This window comes from Mobula birostris, chromosome 27 (genome assembly GCF_030028105.1).
Source record: "Mobula birostris isolate sMobBir1 chromosome 27, sMobBir1.hap1, whole genome shotgun sequence".
In the NCBI taxonomy this organism is placed as follows: domain Eukaryota; kingdom Metazoa; phylum Chordata; class Chondrichthyes; order Myliobatiformes; family Myliobatidae; genus Mobula; species Mobula birostris.
In genome coordinates this window covers 16,844,550-16,864,170 of record NC_092396.1, presented here as the reverse complement: position 1 = coordinate 16,864,170, position 19,621 = coordinate 16,844,550, and the positions used below count along the sequence as shown (strand labels likewise).

The 19,621-nt window shown below is 41.4% G+C and overlaps 1 protein-coding gene across 1 annotated transcript in view; it reads left to right on the top strand.

The window, feature by feature from the left end:
* The window catches only part of LOC140188529 (calmodulin-binding transcription activator 1-like), a 1,232,669-nt gene that overhangs the window by 457,897 nt on the left and 755,151 nt on the right, over nt 1–19,621 (top strand). The gene's annotated exons all lie outside the window — the stretch shown is intronic.

Here is a 19,621-nt window from a genome sequence, read left to right as displayed (position 1 = left end):
TCAAGATAAAGTTTAGCTTTATTTGTCCCATGTACATTGATAAATTGAAGAATATAGTAGAGGGCATTGTTTGTTTCATGACCAACACAGTCCAAGGATATGCTGGTGGCAGCCCACAAGTGTGGCATGCTTCCGGTGCCAATGTTGCATGCCCACAACTTACTAACCTGGACGTCTTTGAATACGTGAGGAAACTGGAGCACCCAGAGGAAACCCACATGGTCATGGGGAGAAGATATAAACCCCTTACAGACTGTGGTGGGATTTGAACCAGATCACTAGCACTGGAGAGCATTATGCTAACTGCTACATTACCGTGGTGCATATTGTGAATATGTGCAAGAACTTAAGAGAGAAATTTTGAAGACAAAAGTGACTATGAAATAACCTAGGCAGGGTGTGTTAAGTAGAAACCTTAGTCCTCTTATGTATATTAGGAGCAAGGGGGTAGCTAAGGAAGGAATGGGACCCTGCAGAGGCCAGAGAAGTTATCAATGTGGATATGAATGGGATCCTAAATGAATATTTCTCACCAGGATTCACCAGGGAGAAAATACATGAAGGCTGGAAAGTTAAGAAACAGGTACACTGATATTCTGGAGCACATCTGTATCAGGAAGGAGAAAGTGTCAGAAATATTGGAGCACGTGAAGGTGGATAAATCTACAGAGGCTATAATGCTAAGAAAAGTAAGAGAGCAGATTGCAAGGGCTTTGACATTGAAGTTGTGTGGATCGTACAGTGAGGCTCCAATCAATTGTGCATCTTTGTTGGCATGGGTGGTGTGCCAGGAGATGAGAGGATAGCTATTATTGTGTTGTTGTTTACAAATGGCCTTTGGGTTACCCCTGGAAACTACAGGCTGGTGAACTTTTCATTAATGATAGGGAATTGGAGGAGATTCAATTGGAAGAAATTGAGGAAAGGATTTGTGTTACCTTTGAAGTGTGATTAGGAAAAGTCAGCATAATTTTGTGGAGTCGAGGTTACATCTCACCAATTTAATTGAATTTATTGAGGAGGTAGCAAAGAAAATTGATGAAAGTAGAGTATTAAACATGATTTAGTAAGGCTTTTGACAAGGTCCTGTTTGGTAGGTATTGTAGGTCCATGGTGTTAAGGTACAAGGACTCTGAGATGTGTTGACAATTTGGACTCAAAATTAGCTTTTCTATAGGAAGCAGTGGGTCATGATGTTTCTCTGACTCGGGTTCTCAACCTTTTTTATGCCACGGACCAATACCAGTAAGGAAGGGGTCCATAGACCCCAGGTTAGGAACTCCTGCTCTGACTGGAAGCGGTGTCCTGCAGGGATCAGTGCCAGGATCTTTGTTTGTAAGATATGTAAATGGCTTTGATGAGAATATAATTAGTATGAATTGGAAATTGGCAAAGGATATGAAAATTGGTGGATTTGCAGTTAGCAAGGAAGGTTGTGTCATTAGTTGATGCAAAATATTTCCAGAGCAGTAACCAAATTCTTAAGGATCTTCTGGCCAACTTTAATCTTCTAAATAATATCGCTAAAACAGATGACCTGATCATTTATCAAACTGTTGTTTGTAGGAGCATGCTTTTCTGCCATATTGTTTTCAACATATTTCAGACATCCCACCCTGCAAAAACTCATTTCAGGGAGGTAGCACCCTCCCCCCACCGTTGACCTCCAAGGGTGTATGTAATACTTTGTTTAGTGATTTTGTCTAATCTGTAAACCAAGTTGGGTATATGCAGCAAATGTGACATTAAAATATGTACTTATATTATCATGTTTATTCTGTTACAACTTTAAGCAAGTCTACAGGGAGTTTGGCCTCATCACGTAGGACATCAATAGCATAGCTCCTTGGCAGCCAACCAGCTAGTTTAAATCGAGTCCCCAACCTTTTTTGCATGGCGGACCGGTTTAATATTGACAATATTCTTGCGGACCGGCGGACCGGCCGACCCTGGGGGTGGGGGTGGGTGGGTTTTAAACGCGACCGGAATATAGGTGATAAGTCAACTATAAGTCACTTATAAGTGGCTAATACACTCAATTTCATTTCTAAAGGGGTTTAGCTAACGAATTTAATATTAAACACACAGCGCATATTTTCCTCGCATGAATGTAGTGATAAATCAATTATAACAGTGGTCCCAAACCTCCGGGCCGTGAAGAATGCAGCGGTACAGCGGTAGTCCGAACGCACCCAGCACATCTTTAAGAAAAAAGCCGAAATAAGCAAGTTAATTGATTAGATGCCGCCCGGCGTGTAAATGTCGGCCCAGATCAGAGGCGACACAATCGGCAATCGCCTCTGATCTGGGCCGACATTTACGTACCGGGCGGCACCTAATTAATTAGCTTGTTTATTTCGGCTTTTTTCTTAAAGATATGCTGTGTGCGTTCCGGCCACCGCTGTATTCTTCGCGGCCCGGAGGCTGGGGACCACTGAATTATAAGTCACTTATAAGTCGATAGTATCATAACGTTTTAAGTAATGTTTGGATATTAAACACACAGTGCATATTTTCCTCATATAAACCTATAAAATCATTGCAACACACCAGTATCACTGAATCAATGGGAGCCCTGGGCTTGTTTTCCTGCAACAACACGGTCCTATTGAGGGGTGATGGGAATCAGCGATACTCGAAGGGGGTTCCTTATGTCCAGTCTATTCCGCAATTTAGTTTTCGTTGCATTCATTGCAGCAAACTCTGCTTCGCAGAAATATGTTGGAAATGGAAGCAGCGTTTTCAGTGCTTTCATGGCTATCTCAGGATACTCAACCTTGACTTTGATCCAGAATGCCGGCAGAGATGTTATGTCAAACATACTTCTCAGCCCACCGTCACTTGCAAGCTCGAGGAGTTGATCTTTTTCCCGCGCTGACATGGATGATTTACCGGGGCCATTCATGTCTTGGGTCACTGATGACCTCGCGTGCGTTAAAATTCAACAGTGTGTGACAGGGAATGAGGAAAGGTGCAGCTAACTCATATCGTTTCATATCACCAAATCATATTGTTTCCTCATGGCCCAGTGGTTGGGAACCACTCTTAGCATGAAGAGAGACTGGTTAGGATGCTTGCTGTCCCTCTCAAAAAAAATCTATTTCCCGGATATTGTATATAATTCCCAGGCGTCAGGGAGCCATTACCGATCTGCGAGAGACTCCTGGAACTTCCGGGAGAGGTGGGATGTCTGATATTTAACTTTATGGTACTGTAATGGCTACATTTTGAAAGTGTTTTTGGTTCATATTACTTTCAGATGTCATCAGATTATAAAAGGCAGAATGCAATTTTACCTTCTTGCTATTTTGGAATCCTTGGAAGAACAACACGGTAGCATTGTGGTTAGTGTGATACTATTATAGCTGAGGGCGTTGGAATTCAGAGTTTAATTCCAGCCTCCTTTGTAAGTAAGCTTGTACATTCTTTCCCATGTGTAATGGGTTTCCTCTGGTTGCTGCAGTTCCCTCCCACAGTCCAAAGACATATCAGTTAGAAGGTTTTTTTAAGTGTGTCGCTCCAGACAGCCGGCCATTCTTGTCTGGCGTGCGCTGTCAGGATTGGTCTCCTTTTGGATTAACCGGGTCACGATATGAACGTTCCTGACTCGACCCGTTTTTACAAGGCTGAGTGGCTAGCTCGACGCTCAACCCGGCACAGATGGAGAGTGTGCTTGGGGGGTGGCCCGACTTGGATTCGAACTTGGGAGCCTTCGCTCCGGAGTCTGGCACTGATGCCATTGCGCCACCAGCCGGCCTGGTTAGTAGGTTAATTGGTCACTGTAAATTGTCCCGTGATTAGGCTAGGGTTAACTTTAGTGGGTTGCTGGGCAACATGGCTGGAAGGGCCCATTCCGCACTGTATCTCTAAATAAGATAAAATAAAACAGTCTTGGAGCAGTTACTAATTCTGAAAGGTGCTACAGTAGTAATACAATTGTGCATTTGAGCACTTAATCTGCAATTAAATATGTCCACTTAGCTCATTTCAGCAATGGTTCAATGGCACCTTTAAGTTAGTGCCGTGCCACAGGATATATAAATTGTGATGTAGCGAAAGAAATGAAAATCATCTTTTAACCAAAGAAATAAGATAATCAGCAGAAGTTCAACAGCTGCTGCTACTCAGTGTCTTCCTGCTCCTATAAAGAAATGATGGCTGTTCTCTGCTCACACCTACTTATTCTTTGCTCTTTTTCTTTCTTCTTACGTTTCCACTGGCATTGATTCTCTATCAATATCTCTTCAAAGTGATCTCTCTCCCTAAACAAGATAAAGCAGAGGAATCAGCAGGCCATATTTCTATACAAGGTATCATAGCTACATCTGATCTGGATCTCAAGTGATCATGACTAATCATTGTGGTTCAGCAGGGCTAACACTTGAGTGCTCTGTACTGCTGACTGATGTTCCTTATGGTAATGTCTCTGGCAACGTGATGTGTGTAAATGTGGTTTTATAGATTGTGTGATTAAGCCCATCACCTGCATGGCATGCTACCATGTTTGTCTGTGCACAGATGTGAGTAGGACATGGTGGAGAGACAGGTGGGGAAAGGGGGAAGAAAACTGGCATTCCATGAGAGCCCAGTTCAAGTTACACTTGCTCTGACGGTAGGTGTAGTCTATTATTTACCAAGGGTGAGAAAGAAGAGCATTACACAAAATACTGAAATAACAAAAAAATGAGTTAACATATTTTGGAAGGTCACGAGAGTTAGCTATAATTTAAATATTGCATTCACAGTAGGAAGGGATTTGGAACTTGTCTGTGCACCAATATACTTAAATGGCAGAATTAGTTAGCAATATTGTCAAGGGCATAAGTAAGACAGGACAAAGTTAAAAGTGGTCCCATTTAAAACACACTTCAGTTAAATCTGACCAATGAACTGATGTCTTTATGCCTCTGAATTCAAATGCTCTGAATGGGGAACATGATTGGTCCAGCTCTGCCGAGGCAAATCCTGCAAAGGCACTTCAGTCCTTTATCACCTCTGGACTTGTGTCACCACTATCCATGCTTCAGTTGATGGCTGAGAGCAGCATTGCTAACGATGTTCTCTGCAGTCAAATAGCCTACCATCACTCTGTGATTCTTCATGAAGAAGAGCTTTTGGGTAGCAGTAACTAATTTTTCCATGAAATGAGAAATTCATTCAGTAACTCACTGCAAGAATCACATATAATGTCACTGTCCTAGGGAGTACCTTGATTACTATTATTGACTGTGTTGTGGGTATCTAATCAGATGGGAATCAACGTGGCTGACAATTACTAGGATAAAGTATAAAGAAGATAATAGTTACAAGTAATTGTAAGACACAGCAGAAGGTCTACAACATCACTTGCTCTTTTTTCCTTCAAGGATCTTGCTATCATTTTCATCTGTTCTTGAATCTGGACTTTGAAAAGGCTGATCAGTCCATAACATATCAATACGCATCTAGAGTCCATGCACAATTATTCTGTCACTAGCTTCCCTCTTCCCTTCAGAAGCATCAATTTGTCCTTCCAGCCTAAAAGAAATTGCATATATTTATTGCCTTTGACAATCACTGCTCAGTGAATGGTCCCTTTTTGAAGTGTGATGGCTGCTGCCAAGCTGACAATTTGTGCATAGCAAAATCTCTCTACATCCATATGAAAATTGCACAGATAATCTATTTATTCAGTAATGGTGATTAGAGATAAGTATTAACTCCAGGATATCAATAGAGTGGCCCATTCTTTGAAAAGGGTATTGAGACAAAGGGTATTCAGAGCAGTGTGGGTAAGTTGTTTGGCAATTCAGCTCCATGTTATGAAAGGAGCATTGCGAGTTATTTTAACAGATGGGACTTGATGCAGGTCTTCGAAATATTAAAAGGCTTAGCTCAGGGAGGGGCCTAATATTTGAGCTTGTGGGCCATCTTTACCTCAGAGTAGAAGACCCAATTTATTGCCAGCACTGCTGTGGAGATAATGTGGTAGTGGATGGAGGCCTCCAGGCATAGACAAGGTACAATGTTTGTTTGATGCCCCTTGAAGAAACTTAAGATGAGCATCTAGGGTTCTGAAAAGGCCTGATCTTATCCAGACTGCTGCCAGGAAGTTAGAGTCATCTGATTCAAGGAAGCTTTTGGCACATTGGCCTTCATAAATCAATGTATTGAGTGCAGGAGTGTTGAAGTTGGATAAGACATTGGTCAGGCCTAATTTGGAGTATTGAGTGCAGTTTTGTTCACCTACCTACAGGAAAGATGTAAACAAGGTTGAAAGAGTACAGAGAAAATTTACATGGATGTTGCCAGGGCTGGAGGACCTGAGTTATAAAGAAAGATTGAATAGGTTAGGACTGTATTCTTTAGAATGTAGAAAATTGGAAGGAAGTTTGATCGAGGTATACAAAATTATGAGGGGTATAGATAGGGTAAATGCAGACAGGCTGTTTCCACTGAGGTTGGGTTGGGCTACAACCAGAGGTCATGGATGGGTTAAGGGTGAAAGGTGAGAAGTTTAAAGGGAACATGAGGGGAAACTTCTTCACTCAGAGGGCTGTGGGAGTGTGGAATGAAGCTAATGCAAGTGATGCATATGAGCTTGATTTCAATGTTTAAGAGAAGTTTGGATAGGTACATGGATAGTAGGGGTATGGAAGGCTATGGTCCCAGTGCAGATAGATGGGAGTAGGCAGTTTAAATGGTTTTGGTGTGGACTAGATGGGTTGAAGGGCCTGTTTCTGTGCTGTACTTCTCTGTGGCTCTCTATGATTCTGAAGGGTGATTATCTTCTTTGCCATTAGAGATCACTTCCCACCAACTCTCTTCTTGCTGCCAATGTTCTTTTATCTCTCAGCAACTGATTCCCTACAACTGATCATCCGTCTAACCTCTTCACCCTTGGTCTCTAATCCAGTCTTGATTCTCTTTCTGACAGTGCCCACCCATGATCTGACCAAGGCAATCCTATCACCAGCTTGGCTGTACTGTTGCCGGTCTCTGTAATAGTGAGAGACTGAGGAGGAAATGCCACAGTCTTTTTTGCCTTGGATAGTAGGCTAAGAGTTGACACTACCCACATTTTTGTGCAACTAAGTGTGGTTACAGAAGCAGAGGGTAAATTTAATAAAGCAGAGAGCAGGAGGAATATTTCGCCACCATGTTAAATTTTCTTAACAGTTCCTCCTATGTCCTAATGGTCAAAGATAACCCTGGATCATGCTTGCTGTTGTGTGCTGGGGCAGCAGGCTGAGGGTAGCAGACACCAACAGAATCAACAAACTCATTCGTAAGGCCAGTGATGTTGTGGGGATGGAACTGGACTCTCTGACGGTGGTGTCTGAAAAGAGGATGCTGTCCAAGTTGCATGTCATCTTGGACAATGTCTCCCATCCACTACATAATGTACTGGTTGGGCACAGGAGTACATTCAGCCAGAGACTCATTCCACCGAGATGCAACACTGAGCGTCATAGGAAGTCATTCCTGCCTGTGGCCATCAAACTTTACAACTCCTACCTTGGAGGGTCAGACACCCTGAGCCAATAGGCTGGTCCTGGACTTATTTCCTGGCATAATTTACATATTACTATTTAGTTATTTATGGTTTTATTACTATTTAATTATTTATGGTGCAACTGTAACGAAAACCAATTTCCCGTGGGATCAATAAAGTATGACTATGAAAAATTGGAGTTTTCTTGAGGGTATCTGGTTGTATCGTGGCAAGAAGTCAGAAAATTGTTGGTGTTTGTTCCTTCCTGGTTACCTCTTTTTAAAATAAATGTTGTTAATAAGTTCTTTTGAGACTGTATGTGAACAAATACCAGGTTACAAATAAAGGTTAAAAGACAACAGGCACAGAGAGTCCGATTCTCCAGGGAGCATCATCCTGGTCCTGCTGTGGCCATAGAAGTGTCATTTGCAAAAGACAGGCAGTCAGGAGTGAACATTGCATGTACAAAAAGATGGTTAAAAATAAAGCAAGAGGAATTGCTGTCAAATATGAGTTAAATGGTACAGCAGTACTTACAGAAGTATAACAGGGGAACTGGAGTTAATATTGCATTATGGGAACCAGATGTAGTATAGTTGTAGTTATGGTGACATGGCTACTGAGAAACTCAGAACTGTGAAATAAATATCAGTGAGTAAAACATATTTAGGATAGGTTAAGAAGGAAAATGTGAGGTATATTAGATAAAACCTTCAGTAAAGGATAAGGTGACTGAGCTTTCAGTATGGCAGAAATAAAATACATATGGAGTGAGATATTAGATTTGTTAACCATACTAATAGATAGGGTACAAATCACCTTTATAGTTCTGGTGAAGGTCTCGTCCCAAAACAGCAATTCTTTATTCCTCTCCATAGATGCTGCCTGACCTGCTGAGTTCCTCCAGCATTTTGTGTGTTTTACTCTAGATTTGCAGCATCTGCAGAATTTCTTGTGTGCACCTTTATATGGGGGAAGGAAATATGAAACAAGTTAGGGAAATAAATTGAAAGCATAGAATAATCATTTTGGATTTAAACCAACTCAAAATTTATTAACATAGTACATAGTTAAATAAGGTAAGAGTTAAGAATTTTGACAATGCAAAAGGACTTTTATCTAATCCTACATGTGAAATGCTGAGTAAAGGTCAAGAACTAGTATTCTGGTCAAATAGCAGACAACAGAAAGTGTTGGGGAATTTCTAGGCAATAGTGATCATAAAGCAGTAATAAATATGAGGAAATCTAGGATATGTGGATTGGACAAAATTTGTTTTTGGGGGTAGAAAAAAAAGTGAGAAAATAATACGGATGGCAGTTTTGGTAGGATCAGCAAATAAAAATATAAAAAGTTTCAGATAATGCTTAACAGAATTCAAGAAAATTAGTTTGGCCAACATGTAAGAGCTAACAAATATGAATGAGAATCTGAAATTGATTAAGAGAGAAACAATTATAAAGGAAAAGAGAAATTATGAGATTAAGTTTTCAGGAAGAATAAAATAGTAGAATTTTACACAATCATATATACTTAAATAAGTAACGGAATGCACCACCAGGGGTGGCGGTTGACACATTAGGGACATTTAAGAGACTCTTAGATAGGCACATGGATGAAAGACAAATGGAGGGTTCTGGGCTGTGTAAGAGGAAAAGGTTAGATTAATCTTGGAATAGGTTAAAAGGTCCCCACAATATCCTAGGCCAAAGGGCTCATACTGTATAGTACTGTTCCATGTTTCTGAGTGAGTGCATTTTCTTAAACTTTTAGTTTTAAACATTAAAAAAGTATGTAATTTACATGTTATTACTTATTTCTGTTGATTTTGACCATGGATGCAAAAAAATTACAAACATTTAATAAGAGTGACAGGTTAGAAAGGCTGGTTTGACTGATTGTCAAACCGCTGTAAATCCGGCTGGCCGTTTGTGCTGTAATAGCAACAGTGCTGCACACCATAGCTCTGAAATGGTGGGAACTGGCCTTCCAGTGCCATGATGTGCTCAGGACAATGCTCGTTAAATTAACAGCACAGGCACAACAGGTGATCAACAAACTTCTTCAGTATTAAAGAAAGGTCAAAGGTGAACCAGGAATGAAGTTCCAAATTGTGCTGAGGCCAATTTTGCCAGCTTGAAATATATCTGAGGTTGAAACGTGGTGATGAAAGGAATTAATATTCTGTGTCTAGCTTCACGAAAGAGGGAAAACACACAATATGATGCTGCCTGGCCTGCTCAGTTCCTCCAGCATTTTGTGTGTTTTGCCTTGGATTTCCAGCATCTGCAGATTTTATCTTGTTTGTCACAAAAAACAGAGATGATTCTAAAGTTGTGGTTAAGGAGGAAGTGTGTGAAACATTGAATATAATAAACACAGAAAGAGAAGAAATACAGATTTCAGTCTCTGAGGCTGATGTGAGAGCATTCTTCAGGAGGGTGAATTCATGGAAAGCATCTGGCAAAGGTGGGGTACCTGGCCTAGTACTGAAGACCTGTGCTGATCAACTGGCTGAAGTGTTCACTGATACCTTTAACCTCTTGCTTCAGCAGTCTGAGGTACCCACTTGCTTCAAGCAGGCTTCAATTATACCGGTGCCTAAGAAGAATATGGTAACCTGCCTCAATGACTACCATCCAATAGCACTTAGATTCACCGTGATGAAGTGCTTTGAGAGACTGGAGATAAAACACATCAACTCTTGCCTGAGAAGCAACCTGGATCTGCTTCAATTTCCCTACAGTCACAACAGGTCAACAGCAGATGCCAATTTTTTGGTTGTTCATTTAACCCTGGAACATTTGGACAGTGAAGGTACATTTATCAGAATGCTGTTCACTGACTACAGCTCAGCATTCAATAATATCACTCCCTCAAAGCTTATTATCCTTAATAAGCCTCAAGACCTTGGCCTCAATACCTCCTTGTGTAACTAGATCCTCAATTTCCCTCCTTGCAGACCCCAGTCAGTTCAGATTGGCAACAACATCTCCTCCACAATCACCATCAGCACATTACACACACAGTGCTGCAGGAGCTCAGCAGGCCAGGCAGCATCTGGGGATATTAGATTAGATTATGAAGACACACAGTCCTCTTTTATTGTCATTTAGTAATGCAGGCATTAAGAAATGATACAATTTGTTCCTCCAGTGTGATATCACAGAAACACAGGACAAAGCAAGACTGAAAAACTGACAAAAACCACATAATTATAACATATAGTTACAACAGTGCAAGCAATACCATAATTTGATAGAAGAACAGACCATGGGCACGGTAAAAAAAAGTCTCAAAGTCTCTCGAAAGTCCCATCATCTCACGCAGACGGTTGAAGGAAGAAAACTCTTCCTGCCATGAGCTTCCAGCGCCGCAAACTTGTTGATGCAGCATCCTGGAAGCACCCAACCACAGTTCGACTCTCAGTCCATCCGAAAACTTCAAGCCTCCGACCAGCTGTCGGGCACCGAGTACCATCTCTGCTGAGCGCTTTGACCCTGACCCCGGCAACATGCAATAGGCAAAGCTGAGGATTTGGGGCCTTCCCCTCCGGAGATTCTCGATCGCTCATTAGCAGTGGCAGTGAAGCAGGCATTTCAGAAGTTTCTCCAGATGTTCCTCCATGCTTCTCACAGCTGTCTGCATCAAATTAGGACTGTTCACAGCATCCTACTTCACAAATATATCAATTTGGAGCGGCCGCGAGTGCTGAATATGGATAAACAGTTGACACTTTGGGTCGAGGCCCTTCATCAGGACTCAGCACAGGTGCACCACAAGGACGTGTGCTTAGCCCCCTGCTCTGCACACTTTATAATTTATGAATGTGTGGCTAAGCACAGCTCCATAGTTAAGATTGTACATGATATCACTGCCATTGGCTGAATCAAAGGCAGTGTTGAATCAGCATATTGGAGGGAGATTGAAAATATGTCTGAATGGTGCCATGACAGCCACCTCTCACTCAACGTCAGCAATACCAAGGAGCTGATTATTGACTTCAGGAGGTGGAAACTGGAGGTCCATGAGCCAGTGCTCATCATGGGATTAGAGGTGGAGAGGATCAGCAGCTTTAAATTCCTTGGTGTTATGATTTCAGAGGATCTGTCCCGGATCCAGCACATAAGTGCCAATGGAAAGAAAGCATGACAGCACTTCTAATTTCTTTGAAGTTTGTGTAGATTTGGCATGTCATCTAAAACTTGGACAAACTTCCATAGATGTGCTGTGGAGAGTGTATTGACTGGTTGCATCACAGCCTGATATGGAAATGCCAATGCCCTTGAATAGACAAGCCTACAAAAAGTAGTGGATATGGCCCAGTCCATCACAGGTAAATTCTTCCCCACCAAGAAGCACATGCACATGGAGCACTGTCACAGGAAAAGTGACCCTAACCATCCAGACTGTGCTGTCTTCTTGCTGCTGCTATTGGGAAAGAGATGCAAGAGCCTCATGACCCACACCACCAGATAGGGGGACAGTTATTACCTCTCAACCTTCAGGTTCTTCAACCAGAGGGGATAACTTCACTCAACTTCACTCACCTCGACACTGAAATGTTCCCACAACCTATGAACTCACTTTCAGGACTCTTGATCTCATGGTCTCAATAGTTATTGCTTAATTTTTTTTCTTTTTCTATTTGCACAATTTGTTCTCTTTTTGCACATTGTTTGTCTGTCTTGTGTGCGGTCTTTCATTATTCTATTGTGTTTCTTTGTACTTACTGTGGATGCCCACAAGAAAATTAATCTCAGGGTTGTATATGGTAATATATATGTACTTTGATAATAAATTCACTTTGAACTTTGAATATTTGCGATCTAGCATTTTTGAAAACAGATAAATTTGCAGGCCTGAGACTGATATATCTCATCCTCTCTTTTGAAAAGGCAATGCTATACTGGAGGATTGGAGCCTCACTGTACAATCCACACAACTTTTATACTGCAGTGCTGACCTCCACAACCAGCTGCACCTCTAGCCAAACTGTTTCGGTACTGACATACACCTGATAATGTGGAAAACTTCCCAGGCATGTCCTGTTCAGAAATCCATTTCAGCTAATTACTACCCAAAAGTCTACCCTCAGTCATCAGCATTGTAATAGAAGGTGTCACTGACAGTGCAGTCAAGTGGGACTTACTCAGTAATAATGCCAGTTGAGTTTCACCAGGACCACTCTACTGCAGATCTCATTAGAGCGTTGATGCAAATATGAAGCTGAAGTCCAGAGGTAATGTAATAATGACTGCTCTTGTTATTGAGGTAGCATTTGATTAAGGCATCTCAATAAAACTGAATTTAAAGGGCATCAAAGGTAAAGCACTGCAATAGTTAGATTCAGACCTCTTATTAAAGAAGATGCTTTTGGTTGTTGAAAGTCAAGAATCCCAGTCCCAACACAATAGTGCAGGAGTTCTCGGGTCATTGTCTTCGGCCCAAGTGTTTCCTGCTTCACCAATGTCACCAGAGTCTGAAGCAAAAACATTTGTTGATGATTGTACAGTATTCTGCTCTACTGCAACTCTGCAGCAAATCAGGCATTCCATTCAAGTAGAAAGGCCTAGACAAATTTTAGGCACAGGTTGATAATCACACCAGGGCAGTGCCAGATAATGACCTTCATGATCAAGAGAAAATTTATATACCTATTCAAAAGCATTATCATTGCCAAAACACACATCATCAACATCTTAGGGATCACCATTGACTAAAAGCTTAATTAGTCCTGCTACATAAATCACATTGGATAAAAAGCTGATGTAGCCAGTGTTGAGTGCTCACCTCTGGAACACAAGTGTTTCCACATCTACAAGGTGTAACTCACGAGCATATGGAATACACTAATACTTGGCTGGAAGAGTGCAGCTCTAATAACATTTAAAAAGCTCTGCAACATATAAACCAAAGCAGTTTGCTTTATTATCTGCTGCAGCAGGACACAGTAAACATAATTTCACCAAGAAGGGCAAAGGCATGAGACACTGGGACACCATAAACTACAGGTATCCTTCCAAGTCACACACCTTACAGATTTGAAAATGTATGTCTGGTCCTTTATCATCAGTAGGTTTAATCCCTTAAAACCCCTCTTTAACAGCACAGTAGGAGTACCCTCACCACAAGAACCATGGAACTCAAGAAGCCAGCTCACCTCATCACCTTTGAAGTACAATTTGGGAAAGGCAACAAATTCTAGCCTTAAACAGCAATACTTCAATCCCAAAGAATTATTTTAAAGCTCTTCAGTTCAGTGAAGGGCTATCTTGATTAAACACAAACACCAAAAAACCTCTCCAAGAGACATTTTGACTAAGAGGAAAAATTATTTCCCCCAAGTTCAATTTTTCACATTCTATTGCAGACACCTAAAAGACCACTTATTGCTTAGCCTCATAGCTGGAACAATTGCAGTCAGTGTGAGCGCTTTGGGCTTCTTACTGTAAGTATAATATAAATCATGAGAATCGGTGATCTGGAGAGTTAGACTGAGCCACAGTGAACTCACATGTAGCAGGGTGGATTTCCATCCAGATTTGATGCTGTCAGCTCTTGTGGGGCAGATACTTAGTCATTTGATAACTAGAAAACTAGATAACAGTAGCTAGTAATAACAATTTCTATAAACTATTGCATTGACATTAAAATTCCATTATCCTTCTCCCACTTCTGTCTGTACTTTATTGGCTGTGTGCTAGGTGAAAGATGGCAGCTGCCACTGCAGTGCTCACCTGGTGTGCTCCTTATCACATCTGTTTCACACGGCAAGGACATCGCAGTGAGCATAAAATGCCGGCTGCCCTGGGCAAATTTAAGAGTCGCTGGGGATTGCTTAACCTCAACACCTGTGATTGAATCACATGGAAAATTAAATAGCTTCTTCCTAATTATGCAAGAAATGAATACATAAAAATTGATGGTTTAAACTGTCTGTTAATTCAGCGGTGAAATATTGAACCGTACACAGCTACAAGGTTTGATCCTGGATCTTTGCTGAGCTAGCAGATCTCAGGTACATAGAAATGTCATTAGTGCCCCACAATCCTTAGAGAGGGAGTGCAATCAGGCTTCCGATTTCTTATGACCTCTGCTAGAAGGTGTATAGGTGTGGCTGTCGGCCAAGATACAGTTGTGGAACCCTCCGCAGCGGAATGGCCTAATGATGAGCAGTGTTTCATTTGTACTTCTGTGAGTCTCTGAGGAGAGGCAGACACTTGACGCTGTCAGGGGAGGAAGAGACAAATACTCACCGATCACTAACTGGCACAAGATGAACAGCCTAGCACATTTCACAGGAGGGCCAGGGGATAGATACTTGACAAGCAGAGGGACAGGCAGAGACCAGTTGTCCACTGCAGTCTGCTTTAGCATTTGATTCATAGCTGAACTGCTCATAATTCCATCTAAATGCTTCAATGTTATATCTCTTAATATCCTTGCTTCATAAAAATACTAGTTTTGAAATTTTCAATTGACCTTTCTCCTCGGCAGCAGTGAGTTCATGACATCACCCTTGAATTAATTAGGTCTATTCTTAAGGTTGTAACCCATTTTCCTGAATTTCCTGTAATGGAAAGTTTCTCTCCACCTTCCACTACTTAATCACTTCATTAAAACTACCACACAATTTTTATTGCTCATCTGCTTTCCTGCATCCTTTATGTAATGCATCATAAAGAATTAACCCTTTTAGCACCACACTCACTCCAAAACCAATACATTGCTCCAGAGGTGCAGTGCTTCAGTACAAACCAACCAGCGCCTCTGGGTTTCCAGCTATTTGGATTGTTTCCAGTTCTCTTAATTTGCATCAGTATCCTAGAACTATTTGCTGCTGGAAGTGTTAGCAGGAAAGATTTGTGGCACTGAGGTTTAGATGCACACCATCCAGATTATGTAGCAAGGAAAGAATTGTTCAGTGAAATTGGTCTGTTGGGGCCTGTGACTGGATAAGCAACACTGCTTAAAGTGCTATTCTGTACTTATGGAGTAACGCCAGTGGAATAACAAGTTTTATACTGTCACCTACCATCGATGTGAAGGCTATAAAATATAGTTTATAGAAGCAAAAGAAGGAGCGAACAGTGAATGGTTTGTAAACCAGTTTCTTATTGTGGGGACTCAAGTCTAAAAAATGAGTTTGTGAACATGCATCAGTGACTTGAAACTGGCCATAATTCAGCAAGAATTGGCAGGCTCATTCAGTGATGTTTGCTGTGGGAAATGTCACACTGGAACTTTGAAGGAGACTGCTGTACTGCTGGGAATAAGGCAGAAGAAACAAAGACTTTTGCAGTGCCTTTCAGGACCTCAGGATGGCTGAAGTACTTTTCAGTCACTGGAGTGCTGAAAAATTGTATTCATTGATGTAGTGTCGGAAATGTTGGATAGCAATCAACTAATCTCTTTCAAAATTTTTTGGGAAATAAATATTGAGTTGGACACAGAAATATTTATGCATTTCTGAGAAAACTTGGGGTTTCAATGTAAGGATTCATTTGAAAGATGACATCTCCAACAATGCAATGTTCCATTGTAACTGCTTTGGGAATGCCACAGTAAACTTTATGCTTGTATATTTGTTGTCTGTGTTTTTGTGCTGCTGACTGAGAAATGAAAGAGCTACCATTTAATCCACAGGGGAATTTAATTTGGAACAATATTGTTGTATATAAGACCATAAAACATAGGAGCAGAATTAGGCCATCTGGACCATCGAGTCTGCTCTGTCATTCAATCATGGCTGATCCTTTTTTTCTGTCTCCTCCTTAACCCTAGTTCCTGGCCTTCTCCCCATAACCTTTGATGCCATGTCCAATCAAGAACTTATCAATCTCTGCCTTAAATATACCCAATGACCTGGCCTCCACAGCTGCATGTGGCAACAAATTCCAGAAATTCACCACCCTTTGACTAAAGAAATTTCTCTGCATCTCTGTTTTGAAAGGGCGCCCCTCTATCCTGAGGCTGTGCCCTCTTGTCCTAGATTCTCCCACCATGGGAAACATCCTTCCCACATCTATTCTGTCTAGGCCTTTCAACATTCGAAAGGCCTCAATGAGAGCCCCCCTCATCCTTCTGAAAGTCAGCACTTCCTTGCTCTTCTGAAGTCAGTTTATTCATTGATTAGGCTAGTGTTAAATAAGTAGCTTGCTGGGCGTGTGACTTGTTGGGCTGGAAGTTTCTATTCTGCACCATATTCCTAAATAAATAAAATTTCCAGGGCCACTCACGTTGTAAAGGAGGGCATTGAGGATACCCTCCTCCAGAGGGAGGAGAAGATGGCGGCGCGACGCAGCACGCGCGGCTGTTCTGAATGATATTGTATCTGTGAAGTAGGATGCTGTGCACAATCCTGATTTGATAGAGACAGACGTAAAGAAGCACGGAGGAACATCTGGAGAAACTTCTGAAATGCCTGCTTCGTTGCTGCTGCTACTGTGCAATCGAGAATCTCCGGAGGGAAGGCTCCAAATCCTTGGCCTTGCCTATTGCCTGTTGTCGGAGCTGGGGTCGAAGCGCTTGGCAGAGATGGTGCTCGGTGCATCGGTGTCGGAGAGCTGGTCAGAGGCTCGAAGTTTTCGGACGGACTCGGAGCCGGACTGTGGTCGGATGCTTCCGGGATGCTGCATCAGCAAGTTGCTGGCACTGGAGGTTTACTGTCTGCGTGAGGTGATGGGACTTTCGAGAGATTTTGAGACTTTACCGTGCCCATGGTCTGTTCTTATCAAATTACGGTATTGCTTTGCACTGTTGTAACTATATGTTATAATTATGTGGTTTTTATCAGTTTTTCAGTCTTGGTTTGTCATGTGTTTCTGTGATATCATTCTGGAAAAACATTGTATCATTTCTTAATGCATGCATTACTAAATGACAATAAGAGTGGACTGCGTGTCCTCATAATCTAATCTAATCTAATCTAAGGATGTGATGAGGGTGGTTGTCAGAGAGAAAAGGGCAAAGAGAAGGTCTGAGGATACAGAATGGCATTAAAATCAACCTATAGAATAGTACTCCTTTGGTAGCTTCACACTTATCTTCATCTATAGCTGGAAAACCTGGCAGAGCACTTTAGGACAGTTCAATGTGTAAGAATGGTTTGAAATTGTACAAAATGGGAATCAAACATCTTTGCCTCAGAGCCACAAAATTAGCATTTTCATCACAAGTCAGGAAGTTGTCCAACATCATTGAAGAAATTTAACATAATACAGGACAAAGCAGAATGCTTGGCAGTTATCCTATCTACCACCCTACATGTTAGTCTTCTCCCACAGTGTATACCCACTAAAACACAATTACTTGCTGGCTTTGCTTCAACAGTGACTCCCAAACACACTGTGTCTACCACCAGGAAAACAGTTGCAGGTGTATATGAAAGGAGCCATGTGTGGATTCTACTCCAAGTTACAGACTTGGAAATGAATGGTTCTTCGTTTACTGGGTACAGATCCTGGAGTCCCTGCTCACCAGAAGGACTGCAGCAGTTCAGGACTGTGGGTCACCACCTCCTTCAGCCAATGATGGACGTTAAACACTGGCATTGCCAACAATGCCTTTTCCTCATATATAATCATTAAAAATGCAATTGTAATCTTTTCTCTCACGGATATTTACCTGCGTTTTCACATAAATGTTGCAGTGGCTTAGGTTTGTGAGAAACCTGGGAACTCAATCATACAAATTGTCATGAATTTTTCAGAAGTTGCTTTTTGCACATCCAACGATTGTCCCCTGTTGTTGGTACGTCTGACTTTATGATTGTTCTGAGGGTGTCAGAGGCTGTCTAAGTCTGCAGGGTTTTGTGTAATATGTTCCATCCATCTACTGCTCTGTTTATAATGCATTGCTTGAATCTTGAAGACAGTGAAGACAATGGGACTAGTCATTTGAATGGTGATAAAAAGAGGATGCTTTTATTGCTGCACTCTGCCTTGCAATGAGTTGGGCAGACTCATCACAATTCCGACAACATCCACAGCACAGAATTGCCACGCACTTGCTATTACCAACAGGCTTCAGGATGGAAACTTTAAAAGACCTTGTTGTTTATAGGGTCAGTCTCTAAGTCTGGAGCACTGGCATAAATTAATGCAGGTTAAAGGGATTTTTATAGGGCCACAAAGAAGACAGGTCTTTAAACAAAAAACAAATGTGTCTGAAATGATCCAGTAGTGTTGCCTATGTTGCCAAGAGTCCTCAGTTTTAATTGAAACATTGCTTAGAGTGGGTGATGTTACAGTACTTTTCATTGGAACCTTTCACTTGCAGGAGGCGGAAGCTATTGCAGCTTAAGACAGAAGTGACTCTTGTCTCATGCGGCATCTCGTGTCGAAATAATTCAATTCAAAATTTTCCTTATCTATGGCAATGATTGCAAGTATACATATGAATATTTGATAATTTAGGAACTATATCCTAATAGGGTTTATTCTCTTCAAGCTACTCGAACCAGTTGCTACCATGTTTGGTGCCCTACTGGGGTTAATGTCGCTATTTATTCTAGTCATTTATCATAGTTTCTCCTTAGTAAAAATCTTGAACAATTTGCACCTGAACTACTGTAGTCCTGTTGTTGAATTCAGTTAGGACTTGGCTAATTTAATTACTATTGTTGATAGAGGAGGTGTACTCTATCAAGCTGGAGGAGTTCAACCAGCTAAACCTGTTTAGTCTGAAAACTAAGGGCAGAGGCCAGCAGAACCATTCATTTTACGGCATTTATTAAAAGAACATGACTAATTAGATGGCTGCATAAAGAGTCAGCACAAACATTACAGACTTTATATCCTCCTTCCTTTGATGCTATGGGTGCTAGACTCATTGCAATTATTGATATTGCTGCAGGGGAGGGGTAAGCCTTGGAGATGGCTCAATGGATGCTCAGGCACAGGATAAGAAATGCAGGAGCAAGTGGCTGAGGTCAGGTTTAAAATATGGAAAAAAAAGACTAATGTACTTTCTAAAGCAAAGATTTGAATTATAAACAAAGGCTGCAGATGTTGGAAATCCAAGCCCCCCCCCCCATACATACACACATACACACACACACACACATACCCTTCAGCAGGACTTTTGTTCGTAAAAGTACAATGTAATTTCTTTGCCACAATACAGAATATTTAGGCCACTGTT